Raw genomic sequence first — 17664 nt, 5'->3', positions numbered from 1 at the left:
TTATTGAAGATTTTTGCATCTATGTTCATCATGGATATTGGCCTGTAGTTTTCTTTTCTTGTTGAGTCTCTGCCAGGTTTCAGTATCAGGATGATGTTGGTCTCATAAAATGATTTGGGAAGGATTCCCTCTTTTTGGATTATTTGGAATAGTTTCAGAAGGAATGGTACCAGCTCCTCTTTGTATGTCTGGTAGAATTCAGCTATGAAGCCATCTGGACCTGGGCTTTTTTTGGGTGGTAGGCTCTTAATTGCTGCCTCCACTTCAGACCTTGTTATTGGTCTATTCAGGGTTTCGACTTCTTCCTGGTTTAGGTTTGGGAGGATGCAAGTGTCCAGGAATTTATCCATTTCTTCCAGGTTTTCTAGTTTATGTGCATAGAGTTGTTTGTAATAATCTCTGATGATGGTTTGAATTTCTGTGGAATCTGTGGTAATATCCCCTTTATCATTTTTTATTGCATCTATTTGGTTATTCTCTCTTTTCTTTTTTATTAATCTGGCTAGTGGTCTGTCTATTTTGTTGATCTTTTCAAAAAACCAGCTCCTGGGTTTATTGATTTTTTGAAGGGTTTCTTATGTCTCTATCTCCTTCAGTTCTGCTCTGATCTTAGTTATTTCTTGTCTTCTGCTAGGTTTTGATTTTTTTGATCTTGCTCCTCTAGCTCTTTCAATTTTGAGGATAGGGTGTCAATTTTAGATCTCTCCTTGCTTCTCATGTGGGCACTTATTGCTATATGTTTTCCTCTGGAGACTGCTTTAAATGTGTCCCAGAGATTCTGGTATGTTGTGTCTTCATTCTTGTTGGTTTCAAAGAACATCTTTATTTCTGCCTTCATTTCATTGTTTATCCAGTCAACATTCAGGTGAAAGTTGTTCATTTTCCATGAAGCTGTGCGGTTCTGGGTTGGTTTCTGAATTCTGAGTTCTAACTTGATTGCACTGTGGTCTGAGAGACTGTTTTTTATGATTTCCGTTCTTTTGCATTTGCTGAGAAGTGATTTACTTCCAATTATGTGGTTGATTTTAGAGTAGGTGTGATGTGGTGCTGAGAAGAATGTATACTCTGTGGATTTGGGGTGGAGAGTTCTGTAAATGTCTATTAGGTTTGCTTGTTCCAGGTCTGAGTTCAAGTCCTGGATATCCTTGTTAATTTTCTGTCTCATTGATCTATCTAATATTGACAATGGGGTGTTAAAGTCTCCCACTATTATTGTGTGGGAGTCTAAGTCTCTTTTCAAGTCTTTAAGAACTTGCCTTATGTATCTGGGTGCTCCTGTATTGGGTGCATACATATTTAGAATTGTTAGCTCTTCTTGTTGCATTGATCCTTTTACCATTATGTAATGTCCTTCTTTGTCTCTTTTGATCTTTGTTGCTTTAAAGTCTATTTTATCAGAGATGAGAATTGCAACTCCTGCTTTTTTTTGCTCTCCATTTGCTTGGTAAATCTTCCTCCATCCCTTTATTTTGAGCCTTTGTGTATCCTTGCATGTGAGGTGGGTTTCCTGGATACAGCACACTGATGGGTTTTGTCTTTTTATCCAATTTGCCAGTCTGTGTCTTTTGATTGGGGCATTTAGTCCATTTACGTTTAGGGTTAATATTGTTATGTGTGAGTTTGATACTGCCATTTTGATGCTAGCTGTTTTTCCCATTAGTTGATGCAGATTCTTCATTGTGTTGATGCTCTTTACCATTTCATGTGTTTTTGGAGTGGTTGGTACTGGTTGTTCCTTTCTATGTGTAGTGCCTCTTTCAAGAGCTCTTGTAAAGCAGGCCTCGTGGTGATGAAATCTCTGAGTACTTGCTTGTTTGCAAAGAATTTTATTTTTCCTTCACTTATGAAGCTTAGTTTGGCTGGATATGAAATTCTGGGTTGAAAGTTCTTTTCTTTAAGGATGTTGAATATTGGCCCCCACTCTCTTCTGGCCTGTAGGGTTTCTGCTGAGAGATCTGCTGTGAGTCTGATGGTCTTCCCTTTGTGGGTAACCCGACCTTTCTTTCTGGCTGCCCTTAGCATTTTCTCCTTCATTTCAACCCTGGTGAATCTGACGATTATGTGCCTTGCGGTTGCTCTTCTTGAGGAATACCTTTGTGGTTTTCTCTGTATTTCCTGGACTTGAATATTGGCCTGCCTTGCTAGGTTGGGGAAGTTTTCCTGAATAATATCCTGAAGAGTATTTTCCAGCTTGGATGCATTCTCTTCGTCACATTCTGGTACACCTATCAAACGTAGATTAGGTCTTTTCACATACTCCCATATTTCTTGTTGACTTTGTTCATTCCTTTTTACCCTGTTTTTGCTAATCTTGCCTTCTCATTTTATTTCATTGAGTTGATCTTCAACCTCTGATATCCTTTCTTCTGCTTGGTCAATTCGGCTGTTGAAACTTGTGCATGCTTCACGAAGTTCTCGTGTTGTGTTTTTCAGCTCCATCAATTCACTTATATTCCTCTCTAAGTTGTCTATTCTCGTTAGCATTTCATCAAATCTTTTTTCAAGGTTCTTAGTTTCTTTGCATTGGGTTAGAACATGTTCTTTTAGCTCATGGAAGTTTCTTATTATCTACCTTCTGAAGCCTGATTCTGTCATTTCATCACACTCATTCTCCATCTGGTCTTGTTCCCTTGCTGGTGAGGAGTTGTGATCCCTTGTAGGAGGAGAGGTGTTCTGCTTTTGGGTGTTTTCCTCCTTTTTGTGCTGGTTTCTTCCCATCTTTGTGGATTTATCCACCTGTCGTCTTTGTAGTTGCTGACTTTGTGATTGGGTCTCTGAGTGGACATCCTGTTTGTTGAGGATGAAGTTATTTCTCTTTCTTAGTTTTCCTTCTAACAGTCTGGCCCCTCTGCTGTAGGACTGCTGAGGTCCACTCCAGGCCCTGCTTGCCTGGGGATCACCTGCAGCAGCTGCAGAACAGTAAGGATTGCTACCAGTTTCTTCTTCTGCTTTGTCCCAGAAGGATACCTGCCAAATGTCAGTCTGAGCTCTCTTTTATGAAGTGACTCTTTGGATATACAGGGGTCAGGGAGCTGCTTGAGGAGACAGTCTGTCCTTTATAGGAGCTCAAGTGCTGAGCTGTGAGCTCTGTTATTCATTCAGAGCTGCTGGGCAGGTATGTTTAAGTCTGCTGTAGCAGAACTCATAAACGCCTTTTTTATCCCAGGTGTTCTGTCCTGGGGAGTTAGGGCTTTATTTATGACTTTCCACTTGCTGCTGCCTTTTTTTTTCAGGGATGCCCTGCCCAGCAAGGAGGCAGTCTAGTCACTGTCTGCCTGCAGAGGTTTCGCTGAGCTGCTGTGGCCTCTGCCCAGCTGCCATGTGAACTTCCCGGTAGTCCTGTTTATATGGGTGTATTTAGAACTGTCTCGGCAATGGTGGCCCACCTCTGTAATGACAGACTCTCTCTGAAATGGCGGGTTGCCTCGGCAACAGCAGGCTGCCTCAGGAATGGCGGACTGCCTCCATAGTGGTGGAGTGCCTCGGTAATGGCAGACACCCCTCCCCCACAGAGCTGGACCCTCCCAGGTTCAGCTGTGCTTGCTGTGAAACTCTTAACCCAGAGCATTTCCATTTGCTTTTTTTTTTTTTTTTTTTTTTTTTTTTTTTTGCGGGGGTGGGACCAGCCAAGCCTGATCACCTGGCTCCCTGCCTCAGAGCCTTTTTTTTTTTCAGTTGAATGATCGGCTCTCTCCCAGGTGTTGCAGTCCTGTTGAATAGGCACCAGGATCTGTGTGATTTCTCATGCGGCGACCCACTGTGCCGGCTGAAACAGCGGCGCTGAGATTCATTGTGCTTTTTTGCCCTGGAATCTCCTGGTCTGGCTCCCTGGTTCAGTCCCCTTCTTTTTAAGTAAGATGAATGAGTGACTCTGCCTTCCCAGAGCTTCCTGGAGCTCCTCTTGCTGGCTAACAGGGGACCCAGTCCTGTTTACTCTGCACCAGGAACAGCCGCACCAGGGCTCTGGCAAAACAGCCACGACAGCCAAAACAGCCACACTGGCAACCCGTGGGGCTCCTCCACCTGGGAATCTCCTGGTCCGTGGGCAATAAAAATCTGTCTGGAAATGCAGCGTCCACTCACCTTCTGCGCTTTCACTGGGAGCTGCAATCCTGAGCTGCTCCTAACCGGCCATCTGGGATCTTCTCTCAGGTTTTTCCTTTCTAACACATGGTCAGCTGAAAAATTTCCAAACCTTCATGCTGTGTTTCCCTTTTAAACACAGGTTCAAATTTCAAACCATCTCTTTGTGAATGCACGTAACTGAACACTTTCAGAATAAGCCAGGTCACATCTTGAATGCTTTGCTGCTTAGACATTTCTTCTTTCCAATACCCTAAATCATCTCTCTCAAGTTCAAAGTTTCATAGATCTTTAGGGCAGGTGCAAAATGCCACCAGTTCCTTTGCTAAAGCATAGCATGAGTGACCTTTACTCTAGTTCCTCAAAAGTTTCTCATCTCTATCTGAGACCACTTCAGCCTGGACTTCATTATCCATATCATTTTCAGCATTTTGGTCACAACCATTCAATAAGTCTCTAGGAGGTTCCAAACTTTCCTGCATCTTCCTGTCTTCTTCTGAGCTCTCCAAACTGTTCCAACCTCTGCCTGTTACCCAATTCTAAAGTCATATCCACATTTTTAGGTTATCATTGTAGCAGTGCCCCACCCCTGGTACCAATTCTCTTTATTAGTCCATTTTCACACTGCTATAAAGATATTACCTGAGACTGGTAAATTATAAAGGAAAGAGTTTTAATTGGCTCACAGCCCTAAATGACTTGGGAGGCCCCAGGAAACTTACCATCATGACTGAAGGTAAAGGAGAAGCCAGCACCTTCTTCACAAGGCAGCAGGAGAGAGAGTAAAGGGAAAACTGCCACTTTTAAAACCATTAGATCTCATGAGAACTTCCTCATTATCAGGAGAACAGCATGGGGAACCACCCCCATAATCCAGTCACCTCCTGCCGGGTCCCTCCCTTCACACATGGGGATTACAATTGAAGATGAGATTTGGGTGGGGACACAGAGCCAAACTGTATCACCTAGTTTTAAATGCAGAAACTCAGTCCTTTCTATCTTTTCCGCCAGCATTGTGCTATACCGTAGCAAAGGCTTTCTATCTTGGTTTCTTTTTTCTTTGTAGGTGTTTCAGAGCGTGACATTTAAGCAAAAGTAATGAAATTCTGACTTTACCTCAATAAGGACTTTGTGATATTTTACTATATACACTTATCAAGTTTACTTTATTTCATTTGTTTCCTGGATATGCTATGCTATTTCAGATCTCTACTACGTTAAGTTATACATGAAATGTTTCTTTATTTGCATTTGCTTTAGTAACAGTATATAGTAGGTGCCTAATAAATATTTGTTGAAAAGATTAGTGTATGTTGAATAAATGCATGCATGGATTATAGAATGAAAATAGCATTTTGTATTACATTGTGAACTTCTGGGAGACCTTGCGTTTTTCAATTTCTACTCCACAGAGTTGAATAAAAGTCTGCTGGTTGAATGAATAATTTGGAAGAATGAATACTTAAATGAATAATTACAGCAGACTAGAAGCCCTGCATGTGGCAATTTTCCTTTTGTATTTAACAAGGGTTGAGAGCAAGTGATAAAACATGATACAATGGCCCAAAAGTTTGTCTCATCTCCATTAACTGCAGATTGAATGTAGTTAATCTAATTACAAGATCAAGGAACTGAAAATATTAAAATCTAGGAACAATTTTATTGTGTCATTTGTTTATTTATTCATTCATTTGCTCACTTACACTTAGGAATTGAGAAAGCATCTTGCAACTGAATAATTACTCCACTTTTTTTTTGGTAATTATTGGAAGTTTGATCTTGGGGAAGCTAATTGGGCTATTGGCTGAATCTTAGAGGCAGCCAGATTAGTAACTGCCTTTGGGACCATCCATGACATATGAAGTACTATGCGATGCATAAATTAGAGTCTTGGTTCTCAAAATGTGGTCCAGGGACATCTGGGAGTCCCCAGAATCTTTTCAGAGAGTCACAGTTCAGAATGATTATATGACAGCACCGAGATCTTATTCACCTTTTTGGTTTTCATTAAGTAGAGTTTCCCAGACACTATGGACGTAACAACAGATTGAATGTAGATATCAGTATGCAAATCTAGCTATCATCTATTCAGCCAAATATTAAAGAAATTTGGAAAAAATATAAAACAATGCTTCTCTTCACTATTTTTTTTTTGGGGAAATAGTTTTTATAAAATGATGTCATTTGTGCTAATATGTAATGGTCTTATAATAGTTATTTTAGAATGAGTAAATATTTATAAAAACTTCTCAGTTTTAATTTAGAAAATGATAAATATTGATAGATATAACCCACATAAACAAAAGTATGTTGAGGTCCTCAATAATTGTATGACTATAAAACTCTTCTGAGACCAAAAATCTTAGAACCACTAAATTAGATAAACCTGGACTCATAAGAAGTTTCAAAACACACTGTCCTTTCAGAAACTATTGCCTAGAGAATGTTTCGTTCTTGCTGCTGTGTAGGGTGGGCATAAAAGGCAGAAGGTGAATCATTTACATAGTTTAGGATGTCCATCTTTTTCTCTGCTTTATTGCTCTTAACTTAGTCTTTCTATAAGAGTAACTCTACTTTTTTCCCAGAAATCTGCAACTAGAATTGAATGTATACTTATTTATTTATTTATTTTTGAGACGGGATCTCACTCTGTCACCCCAGCTGTAGTGCAGTGGCACAATCCCAGCTCACTGCAGTCTCGACCTTCTGGGCTCAAGCGATCTTCCCACCTCAGCCTCCTGAGTAGCTGGGACTACAAGTGGTTGCCACTATGCCTGGCTAATTTTAAATTTTTTTGTAGAGACAAGTTCTCGCTATGTTGCTTAAGATGGTCTCAAACTCCTGGGCTCAAGCAATCCTCCCATCTCAGCCTCCCAAAGTTCTGGCATTATAGAAGTGAGCCACCACACCCAGCCTAGAATTGAATATTTAATCTCTGGCCTGAGGCCAAACTCTAGTGTGCATTCTTCCTAATGCAAATCCCTCAAAGTGTTTGTCTCCCAGCACCATGGACCCTCAACTCCTTCACAAAATCTGTTCAAGCGCAAGTCATTATAATAAGCTACTGGCAGTTGTGCTAATTATGTAGTTTCTGGAATGTTCTCTCAATAAAGTAGCTATTCAGTAATGGGGAAAAATAAAGTGACCTTTAATCACAGTCACAGAATTTCTAATAAGAATCTATAATTAAAAATTGATCCAAAAACATTTTCATTTTTATTAAATTGCCAAAAAATTAAGACTTTTACCTCTGGTCCTACAGCTAAGTAGCCTAGCACATGCATACATTCATTTAAGAAATGTTTATTGACTCCCCATTATGTGTTAGGTACACTTTGTGAATGTTTGTAAATAACCAGCCTAGAAGCTGGTGTGTAGCCTGTGACTGGCCTCTGATAAATAGTCATTGAATCTTGCCTCTTATAAAATGAAGTAACTAAAGAGCAGGACAAACTATGCGTGAAATTTTTATTATGCTTCATTAGCATGGGAGCCTGTTTTAAATGCACCGCATTGGACAACTAAATTGGTAGATTATTCCCAATTAGGATCTCCTAAGGGAAGTGAGATGTGTAAATTGAGAAGTAAATAACAAATAAAATAGAAAAAAGGAGAACCTCATGTAGCTCAGGCTAATCTATAGTTACTCCCATTGGCAAGATCATAAAATGGAAATAAATAGTGGCATGTGACAATATGCTAAGATAGAAGACTATGTACTTGCATCAGAGACTTCCTCATGCGACATGCTGGCTAGTTACAGGTCCAGAGATGATTTATTATCTGCTGTCTTTGAGCAGATGGTTCTACTTGGTGTTATGGCATCAAATAAGCTCACGTAGTTGTACACTGTTTACACAGACCAAACAAAATCTGAAAAACAATTTGACCCAATGAAAGACTGAATCTAAATAGTATTCTCAATTACCTTTATTTCAAAGAAATATTCTTGCTAACTGATTAAATAAAACGTTTGGTATCTGGAGGACTTTCTGGGAGGAAGGATCAGTTACGGACAGTCTGGGTTTAGGAAATGTGACTGCATCTCCAATGAGGTCCTAATAGATTTAGTTCCTCTTGAAAGGTTATGTGAAAAGATAAATCTAACATAGTTCAAGCCAGGTTTCTTCTATTTAAATGCCAGGATGGACAGATAATAGCCCATATCTTCATGGTATAATACTTGAATCTAAAAAAAAAAAAAGCCTAGTGAAAAAAAGAACACCTAAGTTATTTTCATTTATCTTTCATTACTTTGAAGGTAAAGGTGTCACTGCTGCGGATATAAATTAGTATATAATAACAATGTGAACAACAAATAGCACAAACCAAAACCAAGCAGCAAAAATTAGCTACTAGTAAAAAAGCAGCTTATGCTACCCTAGTTGTTGCTAGCTAGGCATGGATTTCTTGAAAACAATTATAGATAGGGCTGCATTTATAGACCAGTTGCTATGTGCTATTTCTATTTGTTGGGACACATGGCATCTGCATGCCAAAATGGCTAACTTCTCTCTGGTTACTCTATGTGAGGTTGTGCTATCAGATGGAATTATTTCTCAGCATTCCAGAGCTATATTGCATTCTGGCTGGAAGTTATACTTGAGAAGGTTTTTAACATCATTCTTTTATTCACTGATCTTAACTAAGTGATTACCATGAAGAAGACATTATCTTGGCTGCACTGGAGATTACAGTTCAATTCTAAAAAAGGCAAATTAACATATAATTATAAAACTGCTTGATAAAAGCAGTGATACCACCAAAGACACCATCAGGTTCTAGCACTGGGGAAACAGTGTGTATACACACACACACACACATGCACACACACACACACGTATATATGTATACATAAAATCATACACACACCAGAATTGCTAGTTGGCATAATATTGTTTTGTATATAATTAAACATTTTATAATTTCAATTTCATAATGTTCTTTTTTATAGCATGGGAGCCCCATACAATTCTACAGGTTATTGATAACCTATAGCCCTAAACACTGTGGCTATGTCTGCTAGACTAAGGAACTTACAGCAGGGAAGTAACAAAGGCAGCTTTGGATTCTAAAAAGATCAATTTAACAGCAGTGTTGGAGTGAGCATAGGAGTGGCTACAGAGAGATGGTGAAGAGACTCTCCTGACATCCCAGCAAGAAATGCTGCTGATGGTAACATTGAAGAGACTCCTAGGAATATTATAGATATATGTGAGCAGAATTTCCAGGGCTTTGTGATAGATTATTTATGGAGAGTGAGGGAGAAAAGAATACAAAGACAACTTTCTAAATTTAAAATTAAAAAATCTAATTAGAGGATGACTTATTTGTTTAAGACACTGGATGAAGAATTAGTCCTTAGGGAAAAGATACTCCTTTGCTTTTGGACGTGTTGATATTGAGGGGGCAAACACTTTAATTCTAGAGTGGAAATGTTGAAAAGGTAGACAAATAATCTGTTCTTGATCACAGAACTCAGAAATCAAAATACAGATTAGAGAATCATGAATATATAGATGGTAATTAAAACAAGGATGTTTCTAGGCTTCTCTTTCTTTATAGAAATGGAAAAAGGGTACTACTTTGAAGAGGATGGCTGCCCACAGAAAGGAAAGACAACCTTGCTCAACACCGCAAGGATTTTTAACAATTGTGGCTGGAGGCAAAGTCGTTTGCAAGGGAGCCTTGAGAAGGTGCAGCCAGTGAAGAAGAGAAACTGGAGATTATGTGGTCACTGCAACTACTCCTATGAGAAGTGAGGTAACTGCACTCAATGCTGCTGAGTGGCCAAGTAAGACAGACATTTCTCATGAAACTAGAAAGATGGAGGTCATTAGTCACCTTAGGGAAAATGCTTTTGGTAGAATGTTTTGGAAGCCAAATCACTGAGTCTAGTAGACAAAATAATAGCTCCCCTAAGATGCCCATGTCCTAATCCTCAGAACCTATGAAGATATGACTTTACACAGCAGAGAACTCTGCAGATGTGATTAAGGATCTTAAAATGGGGAGATCATACTGGATTATCTAGGTGTGTCAAATGTAATCACAGCAGTTTTTAGGTGTGAAAGAGGGAGGCAAGAGAGACAGAGTCAAAGAGCTTCGAAAATGCCAAGCTGTTGGCTTTGAAAATGGAGGAAGGGGCCACAAGCTAAGGAGTGTGGACAGCATCTAGAAGTTGGAAAAAGCAAGGCAATGGATTCTTCCCTAGAGTCCTCAGAAGGAAAACAGTCCTGATTTTATTATTATTATTATTATTATTATTTTGAAAAAGAGTCTTGCTCTGTCACCCAGGGTGGAGTGCAGTAGTGCGATTTGGCTCCACTGCAACCTCTACCTCCTGGGTTCAAGCTATTCTCTCATCTCAGCCTGCCGAATAGCTGGGATTACGGGTGCCCACCACCATGACTGGCTAATTTTTGTATTTTTGGTAGAGATGGGGTTTCAATATGTTTGCCAGGCTGGTCTTGAACTCCTGACCTCAAGTGATCCACCCACCTCAGCCTTCCAAAGTGTTGGGATTACAGGTGTAAGCCACCACGCCCAGCCTCTGATACCATCTTGATTTTAGCTCAGTGAGACCCATTTCAGAGTCTGACTCTATCAACTGTAAGAAAATAAATTTGTGTTGCTTTAAGCCACTAAATTTGTGATAATTTGTTATAGCAGCATTAGGAAACATACCTATACTGATAGTCAAAAGAATGACAGAGGAAATGAAGACAGTGTGTGTGGATGTTGGAAAATTTGTGAAGGAGCAGTATATGATATTATAAGATATAATGGAAGGAGCTCTTGCTTCATGTGGGAGAAACTTAAGGAAGCAAAGTTCCTTAAGGACAGGCAGGTGATCAAGAGCACAGGTAGAAGCACTGATGTTGGAGAGAGTAATGGACACATCATCCTAAGGGGAAACGAGGGAAAAAGGGCTATATCTTGGTGCAGACAAGTTTCTAGATTTTGTGTAGGGACACTGAGGTAGTTCTCACTGATGAGAGGTACTTAATTGCTCTGTGCCTAAGTTTTCTTATTTAATAAATGGCTATAATAATGATATATCATAGGATCTTCCTGGGGATTAACCGCATTAATGCATGTCACGTGCAGTGCTCACAAGCATTGAAACTGCTCAACACATACTATTGTTATTGTATGAGTTTTTAGTGCTGCTGTAACAAAGTGCCATAAACCAAGTGTTTTAATGACAAATTTTATCGTTTCCCAATTCAAGAGGGTAGATATCCATAATCAAAGTGTTGACAGCATTGGTTCCTTCTGTGGGCTTTTGGAAAGAATTGTTCCAAACCTTTCTCCTCAGCTTGCAGATGGTTGTCTTCACATTATCCTTTCGCTTTGCCTGTCTGTCTCTGTGTCCAAATTTCTCCTTTTTAATAAAGACATGAATCATATCAGATTAATGTCCTCCCTAATGCCTCCCTAATGTCCTGATCTTAATTAATTACATCTGTAATAATCCTCTATCAAAAAAAGGTCACATTTCTGAGGTACAGGGAGTTGGGATTTCAACATATGAATTTTAGGAGGAACACAATTCAATCCATAGCAATTACTTTCTGTGAAAAGTCAGTGAGACCAATGAGTAAGAATGGCTAGATAAAGATTTGAAGAAAGAGGAAAAAGGTTTACCACTTTCAATGTAGTAGAGAGAAATATAGCTGACCACGTAAATTCAGCAAGATTACCAGGGAGTATTCAGTACCCAGAGGAGATTGATATCAAGAATTCAGAGTGGTGTAAAACCCAAACTCCTTACCATTGCCTACAGGGCCCTATGTAATTTGGCCCCACTGTATCCTTTCTGATGTATGCTGTATCACAGTCCTCCATGTTTTTGGGTTCCAGCCACAATAGCTTTCTTTCTATCCCTGAAACTCACCAAGGTCTTTGGTCTTGATATAGTTTGGCTGTGATCCCACCCAAATCTCATCTTGAATTGTAATCCCGGTAATTCTCACTTGTCTAGAGAGAAACCTAGTTGGAGGTGATTGGATCATGAGGGTGATTTCCTTTATGTTTTTTTCATGACAGTGAGTTCCCATGAGACTCAATAATTTTATAAGGGGCTTTTCCTGCTTTGCTCCTCCCAATCTCTCTACTGCCACCATGTGAAAAGGTCCAAGTCTGTTTCCCCTTCACCTTCTGCCATGATTGTAAGCTTCCTGAGGCCTCCCTAGCCATGTGGAACTGTGAGTCAATTAAACCTCTTTCATTTATAAATTACCCAGTCTCAAGGAAGTTCTTTATTAGTCCAACAGGACTAATACAGGCCTGTTGGCCACTGCACTTGCTCTTCTCTGCCTGACATATTCCTCCCTAGATCATCCTGTGGTAGGCTTTGCTTCATCATTTGGGCTTTACTCAAATGCTCCCTCTTAAAGAGGTCTTCTGAATATCACCTCTCAGAAGTAGCTCTCCATTTACTTTTCTAGTTTTTCCTTTTCTCCCCTGTCATTTCTTTTATTCAAATACTCCATTCCCTAACATTATAATGTGCTTTTTTAGGTATCTTTTTATTTGTAGGTGTTTATGCAAAATGAATAATGTATTTTTTGCATATTATTCTTAATTTATGCAAAGGATATTGTGTTTTATATATATATCTCATTGTGCTTCTGTTTTCTACTAGATACTGTTATTTTTAAGGTATGTCATTTTGCTTTTGTGAACATCTAACTTGTTGTTTCTAAGTATTGTTTAATATTCTATGGCATATAGCCATAGGAACTTAACCTATTCACCCTCCCAGAGATGCATACCAGGTGCCCTCTAGCCTTTAATCTTAACAATAAAAAGGGAGTGGTAGTAAACATCCTAGTAAATGTTCCCTTATGGACTCATATGGGAATTCCTCTAGGATATATAATATACTCAGAAGTGGAATTGCCAATGGGCTATACATATTCTTAATCTGAGTAAATCCTGCCAGATGGTTCTCTAGAATGGTGTTACCAGTCAAATCTCCTACTGTTGACCCAGAATTTAAGTTTATGAGAACAGGACCTATCTCTACCTTGTTTCACCAGTGCTTATTGTTTAAGTACAATAAGAAGAAGTGGAATTCCTTCATAATGTGGGCTTCTCCTGGCTATCGTAAAACATAAGTCTGGGGCAAGGTACCAGTAGTGTGAGATAATGCATTCCATACAAAACTGTAAGGATGACAGTAAAAACAGCAAGGAAGTAAATAGGGGATAAAGGAACTAGAGGTCACTATGGGGCCAGAAACACATGAAGAGAATATAATTGAGCAATTAAGTTTGAAGAATGGAAAGCTGTTGTCATAGAGTATATATTGTCTTATTTTAGTCTGGTTTCTCTAGGAAATAGAACCTAAGGTAAAGTTCATATGTGACATTCTATTTAGAATATTATCCTAGGGAAGCAAGAATGAGCAGAAAAAAAAAACAGAAATAAAAGAGAGAAGGAGAAAAAGCAGATTCCAAGTTGTGCATTACCAATTTGCCTACAGCTTCTCTAGAAAACAAAGCTGGTTGCTGAGTCATGTCAGAGCAGCCAGAAATACAGAACCATTGCATCTTTGAACAGCTCCTGGGTGGGCAGGAAGGGTGGACAATTTATTTGTTGTCTTCTTCCTGGCTCCTGTCTCTCAGTGGTCAAAGTCGGCTCCACAGGGCATTAATTCCACTGTATTTCTGGGTTGTGTTTTGGGCCTCTCAAGGCAGCAGTGAGGGAAGCCAGAGTTTCTGTGGGTTCAGTCAGGTCAGCCCAGGGGCCTGGAGCTGCTGATGTTCCCTCTACAGTGGGTGTTATGAAGGTCATGCTGGTCTGGCCCTGGATCCAAGGGAGGCCGAGGTCAGTGACAGCATTAGAATGGGACTTACAACCATGGGGACAACACCAGCCATTGCCTGGGCCATTCTGGCTGAGAAGCAAGGCAAAGGACTGAAGCCCTGGAGGCAGGCAGGGCCATGTGGATCTGGGGTGCATATGCATTAGCAGAATTGTTGATTTTAGAGAGAGTTCTAGGTGTGACTATGGTAGTGACGGGCCGAAGCTGAGATGGAGCTATTAGATATGGGAAGACTAAGGAGCTGAGAGGTTAAAGTGTTGAATGGGTAGTCTGGGTTGACTCTAAAATAGCACAAGATGGTGGGATGCTAATAGTTAGTGCACACTAACTATATTATTTAATGACTACCTATACCTAGAAAAAAATTACTATTTAGGAAAGTAAATGCACCCTGGGCCGAAACTTACTATGTATAAATAAAACCAGAAAACCAAATTTATTTATATTTTGTACTTTTAAAGTAAAATTTACCATTACCTGATTGTTAATTGGGCAGACAATTAATTTCTAATTTATATCATTATTCTAAATAATTGTCTTTATTCCAGAAGGAAAATCAAGAAGGTGCTTCAAATTCTTTCTATAGAACTTCAGAAACATAAGCAAAATTCTTCCGGATAACAAATCACGGCTTTCTATCAACTCTAGAATTGGATCTCCTGTGTGTGGTACTGACAGAGATACAGCAAAGATAATCAAATGTGAACCATGCCCTCCAAGTGTTTACAGTTCCTAGAAGAGATAAATGTAGTTAGGCACCAATAATACAAAGTAGAAAGTGATAAATACCATAAGAAGGGCTGAGACAAAGTACAGTGCTAGCAAGTTCTGGAAAGGGTGGATACCTAGAAATAATCAGTGAAGCTATGAGATGACAGAGAGAGAGAGAGAGAGAGAGAGAGAGAGGGACAGACAGAGAGACAGATATAGAGACAATGACAGAGAGAAGAAAGAAGGTAAGGTCAGAATCAGAATCCTGGGAAAATTTGGACTGGGTGGGAGTGGGAATAGATGAGGGGGGACATTCACAGAGAGAATGGGCAAGAGACAGGTCAATTCTAGACTGGGATCACATGAAGGCTTGGCTGCTGCTTGGAGGAGCTTGGACATGGCCCAGATGTGCCAGGAGTTAATGCCTGTAACATTCTCAACCCCATTCGGGATCATTGGGAAGGCATTGGTGAATGATAGGTCACTGTCCCATTGGAAAAAGGAGTGGAAAGAAGAGTGATGCTTCCAATGCTAGGCCTGAAAAATTGTATGACACTATTGATGAACTCCCACAAAGTAAGTATTCTCTAGTATCTTGATAGACAGTTTTTTTTTAAAGAAGATAGTAGACTAAAGAGTGAAAATTTTAAATTGCTTTTTAAATAACGAAGAGACTTGAGCTGAGTATATTCTGGAGATATAAGCATGGATACAACAAAGTCCCTGCTCTGAAGTCTAATGAGGGAGATTGACAAGTCAACAAGGATTTTTAACTTGGAGCAGCACCATGTTGCTGTGGGGTATTGGGAGAGAAGCACTATCTTGCATGGTCAGCAAGACTTCATGGAAGAGATAAATGGCACTGAGGTAAATAAAAGGATTGTGGGTTGCAGGGAGCTTAGACAACATGAAAATTGGGGTGGAATCAATTGGCCTAGTTTTATAACCATATTGAATGATGCTGGAACCTGGACAGCTAAAGCATCAAAGGCAAAAAGGATTTTTTTTTTTTTCTGGGTTAGGGTTTGGCAAAACCAATCAGAAAGAAGGGCATTATGACCTGAGGTTCTAGCCTTAGCAACTGAAATGGCTGCTGATGAAGTCACTGTGGTAGGATAAGCAAGCCTGAAGATAAAGGAAAGAATAAAGAAGGGAAGGAAACAAAACCAAAGAAATGGCAAGAAAATGGAGTGTGAATCACCAGCATGGCAGTTTTGTCCCTCTTATGTTCCCAGGAGATTTTCTGCTGATACATAGAAGGGACCTCATTTGGGCGTTGGAGGGCTCCAAGCTGGAGTTTAAAGGTTATGAGCACAAGGCTTATCTGATGAGGTGCCCTGACAGGAGTCTGTGTACGAAGGCAACTACAGAGCCTCCTGTGCGGAAATTTATCCCAAGACTTGTGAGTCTGAATTCAGTATGGAAACATTACTGGATCACTTCCTAGTCCAGCCTCTTGGATGCAGGTCCCCCCAAGAAACAGAAAGCAGGCAAAACCGGGAGATTTCTGTAAAACACCAGGGCTGCTTGGGGACTTAGCTGTGTATAAAACAAGGGAAGACAGGCCTTTCATTGTCCCCATCTCCATAGGCTACCTCGGAACTTTGACATCATGAGAACGCTAGTGCTTCGGTGACAGGGCTTAGCAGAGACCAGGACATCTAGCGGAGCAGAGGCTTACCCAGCGGGAGGAGGATTAGTCATGAACATGTCCCACATTGACTGTATGCTCGATTTAACATTGCAGATGGGGCTCTGAGGGGGCTGTGTTCCTCAGTCAATGGCAGAGAAAGGCCAGTGGATTTTGATTTCTCGTCTTTGTAGAGGTAGAAGTCATCAAGATTTTAGGGTCTGGAGTTACAAAAATTGGCTCTGCAACTTGTTAGCTCTGTGAATGAGATCAAAGTTATTTAACCCTCTGAGCTTCCTTCCTGGGGTGCGCTTACCTCCACAGGTCAATAGAGTAAATGAGAAATTACATGGGAGCCTTTAACACATGACACAGAGTCCGACACCACAGGTCAGAATCCTGCCTGAAAGTGCTTCCTCCTCACTCCCTGTCTCACTCTTACTCACCTTAAGTTTAAATGTGCCCCATTTTTTTCCCAAGAGACATTATCCCTGAGTCCCTGTAGCAGACTCTAGATTGCCTATTCAGCATCCACTGCCATCCTCTCCTTTTTATTCGGGTACACACTTCTCAAACAATGCTATCTGGAAAAGCTAGGAACCAATCCTGCAGAGCCTAAGAGCCTGGGAATGGTGATTCCCCACTCCATCTCCAGCATTTTGGGGTGGGAACATGCTCAGTTTGGACTAATGGCAGGTGAGAAGTCTCCTAGAAGCTTCCAAGAATGATTTCCTGACTCTGGAAAAGAGATTCTCTGCGACCTTTGGGCCCTGTTGGGATTGCCCGTAATAATGAGCTGTTCCAGTCATCCTAGAGCCATGGGTGGTACAGTCCCAGGGACAAAGCTGCCACACTGGAGATTGGCAGGGGGAATAACGGGAACAGCTCAGGGCCTTCCTGGACACAATTGTCTCCCTGAATTCACCAATTAAAGCTTCCTGACCTTGGGACTTCTTGCCTTGTGAAACAGTAAGTTTCCTTATCATTTAAGACATTCCAAATTAGGTTAATTATTAATTGCAGCCTCTCACATCTAAATTATAACCCCATACTTTTTTCTCTCATTTTCCTTCACAGTATTTCTCCCATATATGCTTACTTTTGTGTTTACTTGTTTAACGTCTGTTTCTCTCACTGTTTCACTCTTAAATTGGGAGATCACAAGTTAATTTTGTTCACCATTGAATTCCCAGCATTTAGCACTGGGCCTAATATGCAGGAGCTGCTGAAAGCACATTTGTTGAAAGCCTGATTAAAAGGCTTGAAAAGTGGTCACTTTCTTTCTCTTCCTCCTTTTCCTTGCTGAGCATGGTGGAGTTGACAGAGCACAGGATTGCTAGGAGGGAACTTCAGTTTCTCCTCAAACTCTTCCTAGCTGGGTGACCCTGGGCAATAGCCTGAATTA

This window comes from Aotus nancymaae, unplaced genomic scaffold (genome assembly GCF_030222135.1).
Source record: "Aotus nancymaae isolate 86718 unplaced genomic scaffold, 86718_ANA_hifiasm-v0.15.2.pri h1tg000006l, whole genome shotgun sequence".
Taxonomy (NCBI): Eukaryota; Metazoa; Chordata; class Mammalia; order Primates; family Aotidae; genus Aotus; species Aotus nancymaae.
The sequence above is the reverse complement of the archived record's forward strand: the minus strand, read 5'-3'. Positions refer to the sequence as shown.